The sequence below is a fragment of the Pan paniscus genome, chromosome 5, assembly GCF_029289425.2.
Source record: "Pan paniscus chromosome 5, NHGRI_mPanPan1-v2.0_pri, whole genome shotgun sequence".
In the NCBI taxonomy this organism is placed as follows: Eukaryota; Metazoa; Chordata; class Mammalia; order Primates; family Hominidae; genus Pan; species Pan paniscus.
Window position 1 is genome coordinate 130544347 of NC_073254.2, and position 23278 is coordinate 130567624.

Here is a 23278-nt window from a genome sequence, read left to right on the forward strand (position 1 = left end):
CATGACTGTACTGAGAGAGGTTAATAGATGTCCTGTGAAAACAGAGTTCCACAAAATGTCTTTGTCACAGGACTTCTTGGAGCCTTTAATATGCCAAAACTCTTACCTCCCAAAGGGAGGTATTATTTTAACCACAAAACTTGTTTTTGAAATAGTGTCATACAAACCTACTGTTTTGAGTTACGTCTATGGGAACTATTTTTCTAATTATCTAATTTGGACCAACTATTCTAAAAGCAACAATCACAATGTGTTTTTCCCTCATTAAATAAGAGCAAAATGTGTTTAGTTATGTGTGATGCAGAATAAGACGGAGGAGTACTTTGGGGAGGGTTGTTGGGGGATTGGAGGTGGCATTGTCACTATAGATTTGCAAATGCCTAGAGTCTCTGTGAAGGGTACAAAGCTTGTCTGTTATCCAGGTATATATTTATTTCATCATGTAACACCCAGTGAATTCTTCTTGCCCACTGCCCAGATAAAGCCGACTTACCAAGGCAGGGGAATTGCAATAGAGGAAGAGTTTAATACACATAGAGCCAGCTACACAGGAGACCAAAGTTTTATTATTACTCAAATCAGCCTCCCAGAAAATTTGGAGGCTATGGTTTCTCAAGGAGAGTTTGGCGGTCAGGGGGCTAGGGAACAGGTGCTGCTGATTGGTTGGGGATGCACTCATTGGGGTGTGGAAAATGGTCCTCTTGCTCTGAGTCCACTTCTGGGTGGGGCCACAGGACTGGGTGAGTCATGAGTCTCGGGTCCAGGTGGAGTCATCCGGTCATCAGAAATGCAAAAGTCTGGAAAAACATCTCAAAAGGGCTACAATAGTGAGGTTATTTATAGGAGTAATTGGGGAAGTTACAAATCTTGTGACCTCTGGAACGATGGCTGATAATCCTTTATGCCTACATCTTAGCAGAATTCAAATCCCTCTCATAATCCTAAACTTGTGAACTTTTATCAGTTTTATAAAGGCAGTTTCATTTTGAGAAGAGTTATTATCATTTAAACTATAAACTAAAATTCTCCCAAAGTTAGCTTGGCCCATGCCCAGGAATGACCAGGGCAGTTTGGAGGTTAAAGGCAAGACGAAGTTGGTCAGGTCAGATCTCTTTCACTGTCATAATTTTCTCACCATTATAAGTTTTGCAAAGGCAGTTTCTAACAAGCCTGCAGTGCTTCCCTGGTGTCACCTTGTAAGAATTCCCAAGTTTGTCAGGTGTGGTGGCTCAGGCCTGTAATCCCAGCACTTTTGGAGGCTGAGGTGGGAGGATCGCTTGAACCCAGGAGTTTGAGACAAGCTTGGGCAACATGGCGAAACCCCATCTCTACTAAAAATACAAAAATTACCTGGGTGTGGTGGTGCATTCCTGTTACCTGAGCTACTTGGGAAGCTGATGTGGGAGGGTCACCTGAGCCTGGGGAGCTAGAGGCTGCAGTGAGCTGTGAGCTGTGATTGTGCCACTGCATTTCAGCCTGGATGGCAGAGTGAGTCCTTGTCTGAAAAAAAAAAAAAATTCCCAAGTCCTAGAAACTGGTTTAGAGGTGGCCCAGCCCATGGTGTGATGGATGGGTAAATGAAGGGGCTCATGTTCGTTAGGCAGGATTTGAACGTCTAAGATCTCAGGGAGATATACCCAGCCCCTGTGTCTTCTTAGTGAGGTATAAGAAGCTGTCTTTTCCAGAAATCACAGGTTAGACTATTCCCCCATATGTAAATCAATACAAGTTGATGATCTGAAAGAACAGAAATTGATTAAAAGGAGGCAGACTGTAGGCAAATAAAATCCCAGGAAAACCTGGTATAACATGTAACTTGATGGTGTTACCATTGTCTTATATAGTAGGAATTGCTATGGTAGCACACAGCACAAGAGTGCTGAAAAACATTTTGGCTGGTTCCTTTTGCAGGCTAGGGAGTGTTTTCACTCATGTGCAATATGTCCCTGAGCCCTGCTGATCTTGCTTGCTTGGGACCATGAGGATAATGAGAAATGGCAGTGTCCTCAGAGCACGTTCAAGGATGAGGGGATTGGAAAGCATTATCTTCTGAATTCCTAATAGAGGAAAGCAAACCAACGATGTTCAGGGCTCGAGAATAGAGAGCAATAACTACGTCTATATCTAATTCTGCCCATGCCATCTAGCCACAAACCATCAACACTTTGCACTTATAGAAGCTTCCTCTAGAGTTCTGTGAATACCTGTGCAGAGTTGGCCCAGAAGGATTCTGGCCTGCGACCAAATTCGGCCATCTATTCTGAGAGACCAAAGTCTGAATTCAAAACCAAAAACCAGAAACTGAAGAAAGGAAGAAAAAAACAACAACCCTTAGTCTCCTGAGAAACCTAGGGAAAGGGAGGAGGTGCATACAAACACCCAGGGCCACACGGAGAGAGGACTTAAATGGCCTGAGAAAAAATGTGCCATTGTAAGTGGAGAAGAAAACAGCTATTGTCTAACACTTAAATAAAAAATACTGTATAAACAGCTAACAGCTGTTTTTCAGCCTTTGCTTTTTAGAGCAAAAGCCAATAAAAGAGAAGACATGTGCTTTCAAATGTGGTTTTTGTTCAGAGCCCAGATTTTCTACAACTAATTTACAACCCAGAAGTAAACCCTGTTTCAGATAGTTTTGTTTTGAAGAATAGAGAAAACTACAAAGTTCAGTAGAATGCCACAGGCCCAGATGGAGGTTGAGCCAGACAGACTTTGCTGTACCAAGGAAAGACTTTGCTGACTTGATGGACAAGTCAGCGGTGATTTTAGTGTTAAAAAACAGAAACCAGAACTCTCAAACCCCGCCTCAATAAGTGGACAATGAAAGGAAAAAACAGCAACTTTGCATGCAAAAGTAGAAAACAAGGTGCATCTCTCTGAGACGCTGTTGCTTGATTGATTTCAGCACCCTAGCTACCATGATCATCAAAGGAGTAAATAATACAGTCCATATATTGTCCACATGTAAAAGCCACCTGATAAGACTATGAGGACTTTAATGGGCATCCATATTGTAAATAAGGAAATTATAGGGGACTCTCAAAAGGGATGTTTGTATACAAAATTACTAGCTAAATTCTGCAATTATGAAGCCAGAAGGATAACAGTGAGGCAAGGCCCTTGTTATAAACAGAGACACAGAGATGATCCCATACTTATTCCCTCCTAGCACCTCTGTTCATGCTGTTTCCTCCACCCTGAGTACCAGCTTCAGGCCCTTAAAGGAAATCCTACACTTACTCTGGGTATCAGTTCTTCACCCATCTCTACCTTTGTATTACATGTGAGGACATTTAGATGATACAGCTGTAGATATAGACATAGATAGACAGATGTAGACAGAGAAAGAGAGATAGAGCTTTGAAATGTGCTCTAGTTCTTTCCTATGTCTATGTCTTATTGTTTCTAAAATTTTGAAGTGTGGGCTACACCTACTTGTGCCTGTCTAATTCTTGCTGTTGTGTTCGTATGCCTTGAACATTACGAACACACACTATCCATTCTCACTATTCTGACAAAACTGATCCTTTGAAGGCCTCCTGCTATAATTCTACTACATTCTGGATACAACATGTTTTTTAATGCACTGCTGGTCTTGCAGCAATGGCAAACAAACTCTCCAAGCAAAGAAACAATGGCAGTGAGCTGAAATCCAGGAAAGAGCTAAAAGGTAAGTGTGGGACAAAATCTGACACTAAGCCCCAAGCCCATTACAAGGTGCAAAAGTCAACTTCAGGTCTCCCACTGTAAACCATGACCCCTAAAGGAGGCTCAACCAGTCCTCTGGGCCATGGAAGAAGCAAGTGACAACCTCTTCTGGAGTACATAACTTCAACTTAGGACCCCAAGACTCCCAGTGATCAAGCACAATGTGTTCAGGATCAAAGACCACGACCAAACAGCAAGAGAATAAGCCAGCATATGAAAAAGAAAGCAAAAATAATAAACAATAAATTTACACTCCCAAGACTTTGGTATTAGAATTATTAAATGCAAAATAGTGCATTTTAAATGCAAAATCATGCATACCAAGTGTTGTATAGGAAATATTTAAAGAAATCCAAGATGAGATCATAAATGTGTGGAAGTAACCCAGATACTATGAAATATGACCAGGCAGATTTGAAAAAGAGCCAAGTAAAACATTTATGAATGAAAAATATAATTGTTGACATTAAAAACTCAGTGACCAAATTAAACAGTATATAAGAAACAACTGAAAAGAGAATTATTTAACTAATATATCTGAAGAAATTACCTGGAATATAACACAAAGAGACAGGAAGATAGAACATAAAAGAGGGGTTAAGACATAGAGGATAGAATAAGATTTAATATAATAGGAGTGGCAGAAAAGACTAGAGAAAATAGATGAAAAACCAATATTAAAAAAGATAATAAATGAGAATTTCCAGAACTGATAAGAGATGAGTTCCCAGATATAGAAAGTTAAACTACCCTTGCAAAAATTACAACAGTGAGAAAGTTATGACAGTGAAAGAGATCTGACCTAACTGACTCCATCCTGCGTTTAACCTCCAACCTGCCCCTCTTCCTTCCTGGGCATAGGCTGAACTAACTTTGGGAGGAATTTAGTTTATAGTTTGAAACAAAGACGATAACAGCCCCGCCCTGAAACAAACCCCCTCCTTGTGTGGGGACCAAACAGCCTTTGTAAAACTAACAGATTAACCACAAGATTAGAAATTATGGCTTAGGAGTTATACAGCCAGAGGGCACCAGATTCCTAACCTTCTAATTGCTTTTGTGAATAACACCTAAGATTGGTGTTTGGGATATTTTTCAGACTCTGCACTCTGATGGATCCAGTGGCACCACCCAGACCAGTAAACTGGCTCCTCTGGTCTTGTGGCCACCATCCAGGAGCTGACTCAGAGCAAGAGGACAGCCTGGACTCCCTGTGATTTCATCCTCAACCCAACCAATCAGCACTCCCCATTCCCTAGCCCCCTGCCTGCAAGACTGTGTTTCAGGGAGGCTAATGTGAGTAATAATAAAGCTTCAGTCTTCCATTTAGCCTGCTCTATGTGTATTAAACTCTTCCATTCAGCCAACTCTGCATGAATTAAACTCTTTCTCCATTGCAGTTCTTCTGTCTTGATAAATTGGCTCTATCTGGGCAGCAGGCAAGAAGAACTTACTGGGCAGTTACAGATGCACACCATATACCATGCAAGATAAAGTTTTTAAAATCTACACCCAGTCTGCAAAAGATAGTAATAAAATTGCAGAATGCTAAACTCAAAAAGATCTTAAAGCAGAAAAATGATAGATCATCTACAAAAATTATTAGCAACATACCTTTATACAGCAACAGAAACTAGACAATTGTGGAACAATATCTTCAAAGTGATAAGAGAAAATAAATGAGAATTGCATATGCAGCAAAACTACTTTAAAAAAAAATAGGGGAACAGATGGCCAGGCACGCTGGTGCTCGCCTGTAATCCCAGCACTTTGGGAGTCTGAGGCAGGTGGATCATTTGAGGTAAGGAGTTCGATACCAGCCTGGCCAACTTGGTGAAACCCCATCTCTACTAAAAATATACAAATTCGCCAGGTGTGGTGGGCACCTGTAATCCCAGCTACTCAGGAGGCTGAGGCAGGAGAATCGCTTGAACCTGGGAGGTGGAGGTTACAGTGAGCCAAGATCACGCCATTGCACTCCAGCCTAGGCGACAGAGGGAGTCTCCGTCTCAAAAATAATAATAATAAATAGGGGAAAAGGTATACAAACTTATTTAATGTGTACACATGGGAACCTTCAGAATGAAGACCCAACTTCTCAATGTGGTACAGCAGCTTACATGCCATCTTGAGGTTACAGAAAGAATGGGGGCTTGAATCCAGGTAGAATGGGTTATGGGAATGGGGAGGAGAATAATTGTATTGAGGGGCAATAAATGATCACCAGGGAAAATGGTTGGATCAGGGAGCAGAAATTAACTTGTAAGTAGTTCTTGGAATGTAAATGATCCTTGGAGACAGTCGTTACCTCAAAAAGGTTCCGTTCAGGTGAGGTTACATTCTTGGTCTTCTTTCCTGTAATGGATAATGAGATAACGGAGGAGAACAAGAGCAATTGTTCTCCTCGGTGGATCAGTCCTATCTTTATGTAGATGGGAAAAGCCTCTTCCAGTGCTTGTTGATCTCTGAGGGTGTTGAATTCAACATACTCACTATACCAGGGAGCCATATTTTGGGGTGAAATATTTCAGTCATCACTTTGAAACTTAAAAAAATTCACATACTAAAAGCCAAGCAGATAGCTTTGGAGAAATTTGTTTTAGAGCTTGTTAGAGATAGACAAAGAAATGGAAAGACAAATTGGAAGGAACAGAAAAGAGCAAATTTAAATATATCATCCTCGTATCTTCTTTAGTCAGTCTCTTAGTCCTGAGAATAGATCAGTTAAACAGCTGTGTCTCATTCTAGGAGGTGGCATTGCAGATGGGGTGGGCCACTATATATGATGCAGGCAAACAGATCTTTAATAGGAGGCATTTCTACAGAAACAGAAGGAAAGCAAAGGTGAATGTCCTGGAGCAGTTGATAGACTAGTTTTTCTAGAGTCTCTCAAGCATCTTCAGGTTGCAGTGGCAACCTGACAGATTTTTCTGGATTGTGGCTTGAATCGGGTGTTCAAGTGAACTTTCTGAGAAGTCCATACATCAGCAGGCAGGCACAAAAGTTGTATATATATATATATTAATTACATATGTTGCTATTGTTTCTCCCGAAGTTTAAGTTGCTAGCTTCAGTTTATAGAGCTTTAAGAAAAGCACAGTTTTAATTTCTAGTGATTCCAAGTCAGAAAAATGGAAGAAAATTTTGAAAACAGTTGTTTGGAGACTCAGCAAAATTACTTTTAAGAATAAGTGTGAAATAAAGAATTTCCAGGTAAACATTATGTATGAACAAGAAAATGAACAATACAGGGGGTGCTATGCTTAAGCTTCTTTCTGGGCTTTATACCAGGAACACTTTTATGTGAAAAAGAAAAAGATTTAAGTATGAGGTTAACATTTACTCCACTGAGTGACAAAGAAGGTTTTTTCATGTTCTCTGACTCTCTGGGAATTCAGGAAAACAATTGAGTTATTGGTGGTTTAAAATGTCAGAGAGCAGTAATCACTTGCACAATGTGCTTCCCACTCTCAATTACTTCAGGCATTGTCTGATTTTGAGGCTATTCTTGAGAACTAAAATGTTTTTCTAGTGTATATTGTGTAGTTTCCACGTGCTCAGTATGACTAATGCATTAGTCACAGGTTACACTATGAGAGACTGAAGACAGTCTTGATCTCTAGAACGACCTTGCTTCCCAAGTCTAAATTCCTCCTCTCCACCCAATGATTCCCCTCTGCCTCCACCTCTGAGACTGGTTCTTTTCCTGGCAGGAGATACTTACTGAGCAGGTATTTGCCAATTCTTGAAGCTGTTAGTTCAGTAAGAAATCTCCACCCTCCTTCTTATGCAGACATTCTCTCTGGATTCCTCACCCCTTTTCTGGTAATCTCTTGTCTAGCGGTGGGAAAATATGTGAGCCCAACTGTTAGAGAACCGAGAAAGGAAGAAACGAGAAAAAATTAGGTGGGGTTGATGCAACTTGAACAAAAATATTTTGATCTGTGCTTTTTGTAATATGGAAAAGCATGAACCAACCCATGTATCCCACAATCAAGAACTAGCTTAGCAAATTTGAGCACGTGAAGAAAATGGAATATTATATTGCCATGCCTCATGACAAATGCAAGGACTATGTGACCAGTGGCTACTTGGGGACTATAGGGCTATCAAATTGCTACGTAAACTAAAGTCAACTCATAAACTTAGAGTGCAGACTCAATTATGCACGCAGGTTACAAATACGGAAAAATCGGACAGATAGCCAAGAACTGAAAGAAAATATAGAATCTTCTAACTTAGTAAATTAATAGTGAAAGTGTTTTCATACCGGTTTTGTTGCTTCCATGTTTCTTGCAGTGTTTTTCATGTAAAGGGAGTTACATTTTTATTTTAAATGGTGGGCTGAAAAAATATGGTGAATGTACTAAACTCTGAACAGGAGACAAATCAGTAATTTCTACAAGAAAATTAACTATAACAAATTAGTAACAGGGGATTGAAGTGATGAAAGATTGGCTAGTAACCAGTAAAGGGAGCTCTAAAGAATATAGGAATAGCTGATACAGACAGCAGTTATCTCCCCTAGGACTGAGATAGAGCATTCAAGGAAGAGCTTAGATCCAGGCCTCATGGAAGAGGGTCTGGCCAGGGCTTTCAGGATGGGGGGAAAGTTCATGAGGGGCCTCACTGCTGAGGCTGTCCAGAAACCTGTCTCTGGAGTGCTTAGGAAGGCACCCACTGCAAAGCTGCCCAAGCGGGTGCCAGGGAAGCCATCCAAGGGGCGGTACCCCATTTTGTGCACCCTACTGCAAAGCTTCCTGAGGGGGATCTGGCAGAGGTCATTCACAGGGAGGTGCCCAGGGAAGCTGTCTGCAGGAAGGCATCTCAGGCTGCTGGCCACCTGGGGCTGCAGAGAAAGCTGTCCAGGCTGCAAGAGCCTGAGAAAGCAAGCCCCCTGGAACTAGGAAGAGCAGCCATTTTCTCTCACAATGTCCCTCCAGGACTTCCTACTGACAAAGCCTAACCCTCATCATTCTCGAAGAGCGAGTAATGAAGGGTGAATTTGGAGCTGAGAGGCAACCAATTGATAATTGTCACAGTGAATTAAGCTGCTGGTGGAGCTTGGGCCATACATATGCTCATTCCAGGCTCAGAGCCCTGGATTTTCCTATCAGAAAGCCAAGCTCATGCAGAAAGCCTGAGCTAGTGATCAGACAGCCCAGCAAGCTGGTTCTTAACTTTCCTTGTGTGCAATATCTTATGAAAGCTCGCTGGCTTTCCATATGAGTCATTACTATCATGTGCCAGGCCCTAAAATATATATACTTTACATATAATATATATGTTTATATATATTCTTTTTTAAAAATATCAACCGTTATTTTAGATACAGGGGGTACACGTGCCAGTTTGTTACATGGGCACATTGCACGTAGTTTGTGAGCATAATGCCTAATAGGTAGTTTTTCAGCCCACATCCTGCTTCTTCCCTCCTCCCTCTAGTAGTCCACAGTGTCTGTTGTCCGCATGTTTATGACCATGTGTGCTCAATGTTTAGCTCCCACTTATAAGTGAGGACACGGGTATTTGGTTTTCTGTTCCAGAATTAATTCATTTAGGATTATGGCCACCAGCTCCATCCACATTGCTGCAAAGGACATGTTTCATTCTTTTTTGTGGCAGTATAGTATTCCATGGTGTATACGCACCACACTTTCTTTATCCAGTCCACTGCTGATGGGCACCTACGTTGTTTCCATGTCTTTGCTACTGTGAAGAGTGCTGTGATGAACATACAGGTGCATGTGTCTTTTTGGTATAATGATCTGTTTTCCTTTGGGTAGATACCCAATAATGGGATCGCTGGGTCAAATGGTAGCTCTGTTTTAAGTTCTTTGAGAAATCTCCAAACTGCTTTCCACAGTGGCTGAACTAGTTTACATTCTCATCAACACTGTATAAGCACTCTCTTTTCTCCACAGCCTCACCAGCATCTGTTGTTTTTTACTCTTTCATAGAAACCATTCTGACTGGTGTGAGATGGTATTTCATTGTGGTTTTGATTTGCATTTCTCTGATGATCAGTGATGATGAACTTGTTTCATATATTTGTTGGCTGCTTGTATGTCTTCTTTTGAGAAGTATCTGTTCATGTCCTTTGCCCATTTTTAATGGAGTTATTTGGTTTTTGCTTGTTGATTTAAGTTCTTTATAGATTCTGGATATTAGACCTTTGTCACATGCATAGTTTGAGAATATTTTGCAACCCATTCTGTAGGCTGTCTGTTTACTCTGTTGATGGTTTCTTTTGCTGTGCAGAAGCTCTTTCATTTCGTTAGGCCCCACTTGCCAATTTTTGTTTTTTGTTGCAATTGCTTTTAAGGGCTTAGCCAAAAATTCTTTGCCAAGGTCAATGTTGAGAAGGGTATTTCCTAGGTTTTCTTCTAGGATTTTTATAACTTGAGGGCTTATATTTAAATCTTTAATCCATCTTGAGATAACTTTTGTATACGGTGAAAGGTAAGGGTCTAGTTTTATTCTTCTGCATATGACTAGCCAGCTATCCCAGCATCATTTATTGAATAGAAAGTCCTTTTTTTTTTTGGTCAGCCTTGTTGATCAGATGGTTTTAGGCACACAGCTTTGTTTCTGAGCTTTCTATTCTGTTCCATTGGTCTATGTGTCTGTTTTTGTGCTGGTATCATGCTGTTTTGGTTACTGTAGCCTTATAGTATAGTTTGAACTCAGGTAGAGTGATGCCTCTGGCTTTGTTCTTTTTACTTAGGATTGCTTTGGCTATTTGGTTCCATATGAATTTTAGAATAGTTTTTTCTAATTCTGTGAAGAATAACATGGTAATATGATAGGAATAGCTTTGAATCTGTAAATTGCGTTGGGCAGTAGGGGTATTTTAATGATACTGATTCTTCCAACCCATTTGCATGGAATGTTTTTCCATTTATTGGTGTCATCTCTGAGTTCTTTCAGCAGTGTTTTGTGGTTCTCCTTGTAGAGATCTTTACCTCCTTGGTTAGCTGTATTCCTAGGTATTTCATTTTGTTCATGGCTATTGTAAATAGGACTGTGTTTTTTATTTGACTCTCAGTCTAGATATTTTTAGTGTATAGAAATACTACTGATTTTTGTACATTAATTTTGTATCCTGAAATCATGCTAGAATCATTGATCAGTTCTAGTAGCCTCTTGGCAGAGTCTTCAGGGTTTTCTAAGTATAGAATCATACAGTCAGTGAAGAGAGATAGTTTGACTTGCTTTCCTATTTGGATGACTTCTTTTATTTCTTTCTCTTGCCTTATTGCACTGGCTAGGTCTTTCTATATGTATATTCTTATCTTCCCCAAGGCAGACTGAACCAAATGGGTCTTTCCATTCTTGTGATTTCAAACATGCTATATAACAGTACAAATATGCCTTTCAGGTATTAATATACTATGTTAAGGAAAATAATGAATAAAGAACACTGTAAAAATATTTAGTGTCTGCATAAATGCACATGTCATGGTTTTAAAGTTTCTGTCCCATACTCTTTGACAATGGAATGATCAAGCACGTGGGCCCTCAGCTACTTACTGTGTGACCTTGGGCAAACTATGTACCCTTCTGTTCCTCAATTTCCTCATCTGTAAAGTGGATATAATAATAACATTTACTTCACAGGATTGTTGGGAGGTTTAAATGAAGTAATATATGTAAAGCTGTTAGGACAGGGCCTAGAGAGAGTAAGCACTCCACATGTTAGGTATTTGTATTAATATTTGAGAATGTCAATACGCAGACCCATGTGTGCCCAGACCCCTCTTGAGTCCCCTACAATCTCTGCCAGTCTCCTTCCTTAGAATGTTCACCTTCCTCACAGACTGTGTGCCTTCTAAACACTGTGTGCCTCCTAAGGGGCACCTGGGCATGGTGCCACCACCAAGCCATGCTGATAGCCCATCACTGGCCACGCAGGACACAGGCCCACTCTTCTATCATCAATGCTGAACAGAAAGGATGAAAGCCAAAACAAGTAAACTGGCCTCCACACAACCGATCCAAACAGCCTGGGGCCTGGCAGTGCCAGGGGAAGAGCTTGAAAGGAAAAACAACCAAAAACAACACACAGGCTTGTCTTTGTCATGGCTGACCCAGCTCACAGCCAGGCACGGAAACAGAGTGGCTTTATAAGAAAATGCCTTTCTTTCCACGCAGTAATTGAATCCAGTTGTGGCTTGAGGTTATACATTAGTGGGTTTTAAAAAGGTTTGTCTCTTAGACAATTCTGCTCCAGCTGAGCAATCTTATATTTCTGTTAAATTCCTGTGAAGCAGCGTGCTAAAGCATCCATCATATCATATAATCCTTTGGGATCTGACTCTCACACTCACCCAACAGATAAGCCAGGAATCCTTTAGGCTCTTTAAAAGCTAAACCTCTTGAGTGGAGTCCAGGACAACCCCTCTGGATACAGAATTCTGCTTTGCAGTAAATAGCATTTGGGGCAGTTCTAGGGCCGCTGAATTTTCAGAAGGCTTCAGGTTGACTTTAGCACCATTCCTCTTCAAGAGGGCTCTCTCTCCTTGTCCAATCAATACTCTTCTGGCGACCCCCTAAGGGGGAAGAGCTCAGCGGTGGCTAGGACAGGATGTTTCAGAGTCAGATTGGGTTGCATCTTGTCCCGTGGCTATCACTGCCGGCTGACAGCACACTTCACTGCTAATGAAATGAAACAGTCCCTCTTCTAGCAACTGCCACCCACATCAGGACAGCAAGTCTTACACCACCAGTTGGAGTCCTGCCCTGGAGCCCTCAGGGGCACAGATTCAAAGGCCGTCGCCAGAAGCTCTTCACTAAAGCAGGCTTTTTATGAAGTTTTAATGACTTTGGTCATCCTGCAATGATAAAATGATCCACATGGGCACTAGAGTGGGATATGGGTTGAATTAAGAAGAGTGAAGTTCTTTTGTAGACATGAGTACGCACTCTGTGCACTGGACTCTGGTTGTGTGGAAGCTACAAAGAGTGTGCAGTCTCTCTTGTCCTCAGCACTTTATGTGCCTCTGTCCTCCAGCTTCTCCCTGGTTTCAAAACGCTTTCACTCAGGGTGCTGGGCAGAAAGGAAATGGCACATATAGACACTTGGGAGAGTTTAGTAAAGACGCTATTTGCAAAGGTGTGAGCAGGGTATGGGGTTGGGGGCTGGGGGGAGGGCTCCACCCCTCGCCTGAGGGTGAAGGGAACAGGCACTAGATCCAGAGACAGCAGAGTGGGAACTAACAGGAATCGTGACACAGCCGACAGGGTGACCCCACAGCGAGGTGCAGGGGAATCCAGCCCCTGCAGCTTCAACCTCTGCTCTCCTGGGGGGGCTCCCTAGCCACAGCCCACCAGAAGCCAGAGGGCAATGGGGCCTGTGGATGGCGCCATACAAGTCAGCCTCTGCCCTGCTCATGCCAGCTCTCCCCTGGCACTGCCAGGCCCCAAGCTGTCTGGTTTGGTTATAGGGGAACCAGTTTGCTTGTTTTGGCTTTGGGCCATTTTGCCCAGGGCATGAGCAGAGCAGAGGCTGGATCTGGAAGAGCCAGTGGGAGGCACTCAGCATACATACCACACCTGGAGACGTCTAGAACTCAGGGATTAGGTTTTACTCATCTTTATATTCTAGAGCCTGGTGCATAATGGCACATGATGTATTTTTTTTCAGAACAAATGTTAGAAAGAAAGAATGAATGAAAGCGTACATACATATGTGGACATGTAGCAGCACCAGGTGGCAGGTGAGGAAGTTCCAGAGGCGATACTATTGCACAGGAAGGAAACTGTCACGGGAGAGAGAACTCTGTGGCCTGGAGCAAGTGGAAGTGGCTCTATGGGGGAAGAAGGAAAGTTCGTTCTTAAAGGAGTGTGTGGTAGGTCAGCAGAGAGGGCATTCCAGGTGGAGGAAGCAGGAGCATGGAGGCAGGAGTGGGTGCCGTGTGTCCAGGAAACAACAGTGCAGTGTGGTCAGAGTGGGAGGTTCATGCAGAGACCAGGAGGTATTAGGGGGAGCAGAATACAGAAGGGTCTGGGTGGTGGCCAAGGAGTCCAGGATGTCCCCTGAATATGGTGGGCAAGCACTGGGACCCAGGCAACGGAGCAGCTAAGGGCAGGCCAGGAGGTACAAAGACCAGAGGTTCCAGATAAGGACTCTTGGGCAAGCCAGCTCAAGAAAGAAGGGCAGAGGTGCATGAAGTGAGAAGCAAAGGACTCAGTGCCTCGCTGGCCCGGGGAAGATGGAAGAGAAGGGCAGGCACCAGGACCAGTGAGGCTGGGTCTGGGTGGCTGGGAAGTGACAGTGTTGGCAGCGCAGAACCCTGCTGCAGTCTCTCCCAGGGCCACCCTGCCCAGCAGTCTCCCCTAGGGCTGCCAGACAACAGCACACAAGAGGACTGGAGCGGTTCCTGGAGGTCCTTACACCTTGAAAGTCCCCAAGGAAAAATGTTTCCCAGGCACGGGAGGGAGGGCAGCTATGTCAGCTCTCCCTAGACCAAGATCCCTCACCTCCTTTGGTCCTCAAAAATAGAACCTCAGGTCTGGCTTGGAGGAGGATCTCAGCCAGAGCAGCACCTATCTCCACCCAGGCAGAGTCAGGGGGGAGACAGGGATCGCCATTCCTCAGGCGCCTGGCCCTGAGGTCCCCTGTGCAGTCCAGTCTCCCTGGTTGCTGAGAGCTGACACCTCATGACCCTTAGAAGGGTTGGGACAATCCCCAACAGCAGCTCAAATGCACAGCAGTTATCAGAGGGAGGTCTCCCTGGCACCCTGCCCTTTGCCACATGCTGCCCTGCTCGGTCACAGTCCCCCCGTCACCTGGTCTGTGTGCCAGGGCAGGAGTGAGACTCCAGGGAGGAGCTCCCCTTGCAAGCCCTGGGCCCCGCTGGCGCCAATGTCCCAGCTTAAAAAATGAAAGTGAAAGAGAAAGATATCAGTACGAAAATATTTGTTGACTTTCTATCCTCTGGGGTAAAAGTGTGAGAAAAAAAATTTAAAAAGAAATAAAATATCTGTGGATTTTCTAAAACCCACTGGGAACGAGACAGGAAAAAAATGAAGACAAAGTTATCACTTTGAGAGAAATACTGTCCTGTGAATTTAAGCCCCAAGTGAATAAACTCATAATAACTGATTGTGTTGGCCCCGGGTGGGGCGTGGAAAATGAGAAGCCTGAGACACAGCCCCACTGCTCAGGACCTCAGACTGTGGCCAAGCTCCCCACCCCTGTTAGATTCCTAGGGCTGCTTTAACAAATCACCACAACAAATATGGTGGCTGCAGACCACAGAAATACACTCTCCCACGGTTCTGAGAGGGCAGAGGTCTGAAATCAAGGCGTCAGCTGTGCCATGCTTCCTCCAAAGGCTCTAGGGGAGAATCCTTCCTGTCCTTTCCAGCTTTTGGTGATACCCAGCTTTCCTTGGCTTGTGGCTGCATCGCTGCCAACTTTTGCCTTTATCTTCACATGGGCTCCTCCTATTCTCTCTGTCTTCTCCTCTTCTGCCCTTTATAAGGACACTTGTCATTGGATTCAGGACCCACCTGGATAATTCAGATGCTCTCATCTCAAGATCCTTATGAATTACCTCTGCAAAGATCCTCTTTTTAAATAAGGTCACATCCACAGTTCCAGGAGCTAGGACGTGGACGTACCTTTTTGGGGGCCATCACTTACCCACCACCTGGCCCCCATCTTCAGTCTCACCTTCACCGTGTTGTTTCTAGGTTGAGTTGTTTCCAGGTTGAGTTGAGTGTGAGACTCCACAATGAAGGCGAGAACAAAGGTGGGGGGCACGTGGTGGGTAAGCGATGGCCCCCAGAAAGATAAACAAGTTGCCTCATCGAAACAAACGAAAAAACAAGTTCTTTCTTTCCTGTTACCCGTTAAGCTGAGTCACTCATGCTTTCCCTCCTTCACTTAGCTATCACATTTCTCCAAAGTGTGGTTTGTATCAATACTTCTGTTTTTGACCTACCACTTACTTTTCAAAGCAATTTATTATGTTTTAAGCATACAGAAACATGTAGAGAACAATATGATTTTTTTAAATGTTAATGTTTTTCTCTCATTTACTCATTTATAGCAAAATATAACATAGAATTTTCCATTTTAATCATTTTGAAATGTATGGTTCCATTAATGATTCCCACTCACTTTTAAATGTTTGGAATTGAGAGAACTCTTACTGGACAGGGATGAGGGTAAAAGCCAAAGTCTGCCAGTGTCCATCCTCAACCTTCTCAGCCCTTTACTAAATCAGATACTGCTAACCACACCACTCTTTTTTTTTTTTTTTTCCTGAGACAAGGTCTCATTATGTCACCCAAGCTGGAGTGCAGTGGTATGATGGCTCACTGCAGCCTCGACCTCCTGGGCTCAAGCAAGCCTCTTGCCTCAGTCTCCTGAGTAGCTGGGACTACAGGTGCACACCACTGCCCCAGATATTTTTTTTTTTTTTTTGTAGAAATGTGGTCTCAGTATCTTGCTCAGGCTGGTCTTGGACTCCTGGCCTCAAGTGATCCCCCTGTGCCTTGGCCTCCCAAAGTGTTGAGATTACAGCCACCACACCTGGCCCACCCTTTTCTTAAAACTCCTCCCTCAGTTTCGCAGATCTCTGTCCTTTCCTTTCTCTACTATTTCTCTAGCCCCCTTCCTCTACTATTTCTCTAGCCCCCTTCCTCCTCATCTTCCTGGACTTGTCTGAGTTCCACTGAAGGCTGGACTTGTCTCTGAATCCACGTTTGTATTTCCAACTGTCTTCTACGCATCCCTACAAAGATGTCCTATTGAAACCTCAAACTCAGTATGTTCAAAAGTGGACCCATGATCCCTTCTTTCAACACTTGTGCTTCCTCCATGTTCGCCCCAATCTATACACAGCACCACCACCCATGCAGTCACCCAGCGCAGCACCATCTTGTCCTTCGTTATCCACTCTGACCCATAACTTCCATCTCTATAGTAGCTTCTCCCTCCTGACGTCTTTTCCATTCTGACCCTTGATGCTAACGCCTGCCTTCCAGTGTCAGCCTGGGACTCTATAGTAGACATCTCACAGGCTTGCCTACGTCCACCCTCTGTTTCTGTTCTATTTCCTATATTGTTAATAAATTGTTCTCCCTCAAACAGTTCTGGCCAGGCACAGTGGCTCACACCTATAATCCCAGCACTTTGGGAGGCTGAGGTGGGTGGATCACTTGAGCCCAGGAGCTCAAGACCAGCCTGGGCAACATGGTGAAACCCCCTTTTCTACAAAAAAAAAAAAAAAAGTACAAAAATAAGCCAGACTTGGTGGCATGCACCTGTGACCCCAGCTACTCGGGAGGCTGGGGTGGGAAGATGGATGGCTTAAGCCCAGGAGGCAGAGATCGCAGTAAGCTGAGATCGTACCACCGCACTCCAGCCTGGGCAACTGAGAGAGACTCTGTCGCAAACAAACAAACAAACAGACAGACAAACAAACAGAAAACACAATTCTGATACATCTAGTCAAAAACCTTCATTAACTCCCACTACTTTGAGAATAAAGCCTGAACTCCATGGCTGAACCTTCGATGCTCCCTGAGGTGGCCCTGTCCCTCCACCCCCATGCCACATTTCCTTTGCTCCAGTCAAACAGACATGCTGCCTTTTCTCTGCACACATCCCACGCTTCCCTCCTTACCTGTCCCCATGCAGAGTGTGAGTTTCACATTATTCTAAAAGACCTCTTTTCTTTCTGTTAAAATAAGCGTAACAAAATAAGAGATACTGACTGAACAGAAGACTGTCAAATTCCACAAACTGGAATCATCCACCTCTTATTTCCTGTACCAAATAAAAAACACATCCCAGATTCTTCTTCTGTGACAGGGTTACAAACAGAGCTTTGTATGCTCATGGAATTCACCAGCTAAGAGTGGAACCATCGCCTTTTGAAGACTCAAACATTTTCTTCGTGACTCACCTGTGGGGGAATGCATCAACCTTCCTGCTTCTAATTTCTTTGACAGAAAAGGGGCTCTGGTAGCAAACACTATCACTTCAAACTTGAAATCTTGTGAATGAGGTTTCTAGGATGTCCAATAGTGCTAAAGATGTGATGCAAAAATTAGATGGAAACTTCAGCCTGCAGAAATGATGGGAGACACGAAGAGGATAGACTCTCAAGTGTTTCACTGCATGTTTATTTCTTGTACCTTTCAGTTCCCAAGCCCTAGGCTTTACCAGGAGATGGCATCAGAATGCTTTTAAGAAGCCCCTACACCTCACCAGTTCAGCCACACCAAAAGGAATGAATTCTTTGGAAAACCTAGGTGTGGCATCCCTTCATCCATTTGGAAAGACCTAAGTAGTATATCTTTGTGTCTATATAATAGCTGAAGTTTTAGATTCTTCTTTTGGATCCTTTTTCCACTTAGTGCTATTTCTGTCCCTGCAGTCGCTGAGATGTTCAAAAGCAGCTGAAGCTGCAGCTTTTGAAGCAGCAGGAGCACTGTGGGCACTCAAAGCCCTCAGAAATTCAGCCAAACACAAGTTAGGGAATTTTAGGTTTTCTTAGCCAAGAAGGGCACTCCAGTACATACAACCTGGGCTTGACCACTTGGTGGGCACTACTAGTGCTGTCACTGTTGGAAGGTTATACAATCTCTCTCAGCCTCTTTTTCCTCCTTTGGAAATGAAGAGTACTAAGATTGCTTTGTAGAGGTGTTGTAAGAATTAAAAATAACAACACATCAAGAGCCTAGCTCAGGATCTGGCACTGAAAAGGTTCTCAGTTAATAGTAAAATTGTTTATTTATTTATTTATTTATTCATCTATTTATTTTATTTTTTTGAGATGGAGTCCCACTCACTCTGTCGCCCAGGCTGGAGTGCAGTGGCACAATCTTGGCTCACTGCAACCTCTGCCTCCCAGTTTCAAATGATTCTCTTGCCTCAGCCTCCTGAGTAGCTGGGATTACAGACGTGCTCCACCAAGCCTAGTTAATTTTTGTATTTTTAGTAGAAATGGGGTTTCACCATGTTGTCCAGGCTGGTCTCAAACTCCTGACCTCAAGTGATCCTTCTGCCTCGGCATCCCAAAGTGCTGGGATTACAGATGTGAGCCACCACACCCGGCCATAAAATTATTTTTAACACTGTAAATTTTGGGTGAAAAGGAAGACTAGGTTGTCCTTCCTTAAGAATTCCTTGTGTATATATAAGATATAAGGGATTTTTCTTTAAAGAAAAATAACCCGTGTATTAGTTAATGTATACCCTTCAGATTTGTGTCCTGGGAGCACACGTTTGCAGTTGATCTATTTTAACACTCTTAAATTTTTAATATTATTTTCCGTCATTTCTTAGGTATGACACTGACAATTCTTACATTTAAAAGCAAAATCTTCACGTTTGTCATATCCTCCCATAGGCAAGGAGAGTTTCACTGTCTATGGGAGATTAATGCCCCAAGGATATTCCCACTATTCCCAGAACAGAGCTCGACCTTCATCCAAGGGCCCTCCTCTGCCCCACTTTTACTTCCTGTGGGCTGGGTGAGGCTTCATCCCAACTCCAGGGATCCACCAGGTGGCCCAGATGAGGCCACAGTGAAGATCGGGCATAGTCATTGGTTCAGAGATGGGCTTGTGACCTACACCAAGCCAATCAGAGAGTCCCTAGGGCATTGTGGGAGCCACCAGAAAAGACCTTCACTCTTCCCTGCAGGACACAAACCTGAGAGGGCAGGAAGCCGACGCTGCCGCCACGGGGTCACCACAGGGAGCCTGGTGGGGACGCGGGTAGGAAGGCAGGCGAAGCAGTGAGGGACATTCAATGAGGGACATTCAATGGAACAGAGTGAGGTTTGAGCACTGGAGGAAAAATCCAGAGTTGAAATAGCAGAAGGGGCAAAGGGTGAAGGAATTAAAGGATGAAAGAGAAGACCAGGGGAAGAGGAGCCTGAGAACGGAGGGAAGGATTAAACAGGGAAACCGAAGGAGGCAAAGGTGAGGGGCAGCTTCCCGAGCCTCCCCTGAGGCCCAACTCCTCCCATGCCTCCATCTCCTTCTCAAGGTCCTCCTCCTCCACCACTACTAGCTAGAAATTCAGCTACTAGACTTTAAAAACGTGCAGCTTCCCTGGTATAGCTTCCTTTTGGGAAGTTATTCGAAGGAATTATAAATTATGCACAAAAAATTATGAGTAAAGGTGTCCATCACACCTTATTTAAGATAACAGAAAGTTGTAAACAATATAAATGTCCCACATATGCGTATGGAATATTAATCCATTTTGTTTGTATATACATATATATGTATATATATAAATATTTCATACTCGATCTCAGAGGAAATACACAAAAATGTTATTAACAGTGGCTGTTTGGTAGTGAGATTATGAGAAGTATTTGTTAATTTATTTGCTTATTTGTACATTCTAGCTGATTGTATAACGAACATGTATTATTTGCAGAGTAAAAAGAATAGAAAATAACCAAATATCAAGACTGCAACTGGGGTGGAGCCAAGCTGCTGCGGATGTTGCCAAGGGCCCTTCCCGGGAGAGCCAGGTGGGGTACCCACATGCCACCTTCTCCTCAGGTGGAGCCACCGCCTGTGGCCTCCTGTGGGGCCAGCCTGGACTGCAGCTGCCAGGACCTAGTGATGGCCCCAAACCTGAGAGTGGGCCCAGAGTCCCACCCCGCTAACCCTGCTGAAAAAGGCCACAGGGCACGTGAAGCCTTTGCTCCCTGGATCAGGTCACGCTCTCCAGTTTTCCTTCCAGGAGGACAGGCCATGCACTAAAAAACAGCTGCAAAGGAAAGGCTGGACCAGGTGTGCTGGGAGTCACCAGGAGCAAGGTGGTGAAGGTGAGTTTTCTCCTGAGCCCCTCCTGGGACTCATTAGCACCTCACCATCTGCTGGGAACCATCTTTACAAATGTAATTGTGCCTGTTGGGGGAAGACAGGGTTTTTGTTCTTTTGTTTTGTTTTTGTTTGTTTGTTTGTTTTCTTAAAGACAGAAAAGGCTTTTTCATTTTCTGAAACCCTTTCAAATGTGCTCAACCTTCTCCAGTGGGTAGCAGATCTCTTAATTACATCTTGGGCGGGTCCAAAATTTTACCATTGTTTTCAGGTGTTAACCCTCAGTCCACTTTAAAACATCAATTCCAAACGATTCTACTCTCACCTCATCTCCCAGCGCCACTGCCCTCTCCCGGTCCAGTGCAAGCTTGGACCTGGACCCTGAATGACGGAGGTCTATTTCTGGGACACTCCTCCACTCTCGCTTTCCGCTTTGGGAAACAGTTCCTCTAGTGCGCTGGGCTGAGAGGTAGGACAGAGAAAGGGCAGAGGGTCGTAAACTAACAGGGCAGCGGTAGCCTTCTCTCTAGTGGTAGCCTTCTCTCTAGTGGTAGCCTTCTCTCTAGTGGTGTCCCACTGGGACTGGCTGTGAGGCAGGCATCGATGTGCTAGCCTTCCCTGGAAGACACATCTGGGTTCTTTTAGAGAGACTTGCAGGGCACGGATATGGTAAATCCAGGCTCAACCACCTCCATGCCCCTCAACTCCCATGACTGAATATGTACTCTACGGACTCTTTGAGCTCCCCGGTAAATAGGAGAGAGAACCCTGTTGGGGTAGGGATGGAACAAATCCAGCTGCCTTCTAAGTAGCATCCACTTGAACTGCAGGAAATGCATTTTCTGGCCCTGACCAACTGGGTGAGTTCAGACTGCCCCTGCAGCTCTTCTTTGTGCCCTTTCTTCTTTCTCCAAGACCCTCCTCTATCCCTAATGATGTATGAATAAGCCAGCAAATCCTTTTCCTAATCAAATGTCCAACAGGGGAGCTACTTTGCATCCCAATATTTGTGGAATCATTTTATTAGAACCTTACTAGGGAGAAAGCACAGCCACCCCATTACCCATAACCACAGGAAGGGCAGGAAGTCCCCTCTCCTCACATGTCCTGTGCTCCAGTGACCCTTAGACTTATTTCTCTCTCTCCCTCTTTCCCAGTCTTACTGCGTAGAAGGTGGAATTGGCGGTAACACAGCCACATATATCACCTCTTAGGAATCCTTGGTTCTCAGCTCTGGTGGGTGTCAGCTCAGGCAAAGAGTACTTCTCTGTCCTCACTTTTGGGTCCTGGAAGCCTCCACAGAAAGACTCCCCATTCACAGCTTGTTGCATGTTTAGAGTAGTTGAAGTTCCACTTCCAGAACTCTTCATTCTTTTTGTAGAGCCAGAATTTTATCTGGTATCATTGTCCTTCTGCTTGAAGGACATCCCTTAACATTTCTTATAGTATAGGTCCTCAGAGGATCATTTTTTTAGCTTTTGTATGTTTGAAAAAGTCTTTTGCATTTGTTTTTGAAAGACATTTTTGCTAGGTATAGAATTAGTGGCCATTTCATGTGAAAGACCAAAAAAAAAAAAACCAAAAACCTAGAATTCAAGGTTGACAATATGTTTCTCTGATTACTTTAAAGATTATTGTTCCTCTGTCTTCTCACTTGCTTGCTTCTGACATGAACTCTGCTGCCATTCTTATCTTTGTTCTCCTGTTTTTAACATAATTTTTTTCCTGTGGTTAATTTTAAGATTTTCTCTTTATCACTGGTATTGAGCAATTTGATTATGATGTGTCTTGTTATAATTTCCTTCATGTTTCTCTTGCTTGAATTTTACCTTGCTGAGTGCTGGATATTCTTTTTATTTTAATTTTTTTGAGATGGAGTCTCGCTTTGTCGCCCAGGCTGGAGTTCAGTGGCACAATCTCAGCTCAGTATAACCTCCTCCTCCCAGGTTCAAACGATTCTCCTGCCTCAGCCTCCTGAGTAACTGGGACTACAAGCACCTCCCCCACCACACCTGGCTATTTTTTGTATTTTTAGAAGACACAGAGTTTCACCATGTTTGAGGCCAGGCTGGTCTCAAAATCCTAACCTCAAGTGATCCACCTTCTTCGGTCTCCCAAAGTGCTGGGATTATAGGTGTTAGCCACCATGCCTGGCCTGGATATTCTTTAAAAAACAAACAAACACACAAAAAAACTTTTGAGTGTTGTTCTAGGACACAGTTAATTTACTTGAAAACAGTTCGATCCTTTCATGACTTGTTTTTTGTTTGTTTGTTTGTTTTGTTTTTTAGATGGAGTTTCCCTCTTGTTGCCCAGGCTGGAGAGCGATGTGCGATCTCCATTCACTGCAACCTCTGCCTCCTAGGTTCAAGCGATTCTCCTGCCTCAGCCTTGCGAGTAGCTGGGATTACTGGCCTGCGCCACCACGCCCGGCTAATTTTGTGTTTTTAGTAGAGACTGGGTTTCTCCATGTTGGTCAGGCTTGTCTCGAACTCCCGACCTCAGATGATCCACCCACCTCGGCCTCCCAAAGTGCTGGGATTACAGGGTTGACACACCGTGCCCGGCCTTTTTTTTTTTTTTTTTTTTAAAAAAAAAAGATACAGAGTCTCACTATGTTGCCCAGGCTGGTCTTGAACTCCTGGCTTGAACAGTCATCATCCTGCCTCAGCCCTCACCCTCCCGGGTAGCTGGGACTGCAGGCACGCACCACCGTGCCAGCCAAGACTTGCTTTTAAGCCTTGTTAGGAGGGGGCCACAGGAG

The 23278-nt window shown here is 43.8% G+C and overlaps 1 long non-coding RNA gene across 3 annotated transcripts; it reads right to left on the bottom strand.

Moving 5' to 3' along the window:
* Nucleotides 1–496: 496 nt before the first annotated feature.
* On the bottom strand, nt 497–17846 carry LOC117980671 (uncharacterized). Of its 3 annotated transcripts, XR_010112501.1 has the most exons (4): nt 17631–17846; nt 7433–7573; nt 6017–6063; nt 497–797 (listed from the first exon to the last, which is right to left on the bottom strand). It is a non-coding gene; the product is annotated as an uncharacterized LOC117980671 (long non-coding RNA). The 3 variants fall into 3 exon arrangements; XR_004672115.3 differs by lacking the exon at nt 497–797 and having other exon boundaries at nt 5314–6063; XR_010112500.1 differs by lacking the exon at nt 497–797 and having other exon boundaries at nt 5314–6527.
* Nucleotides 17847–23278: the final 5432 nt, after the last annotated feature.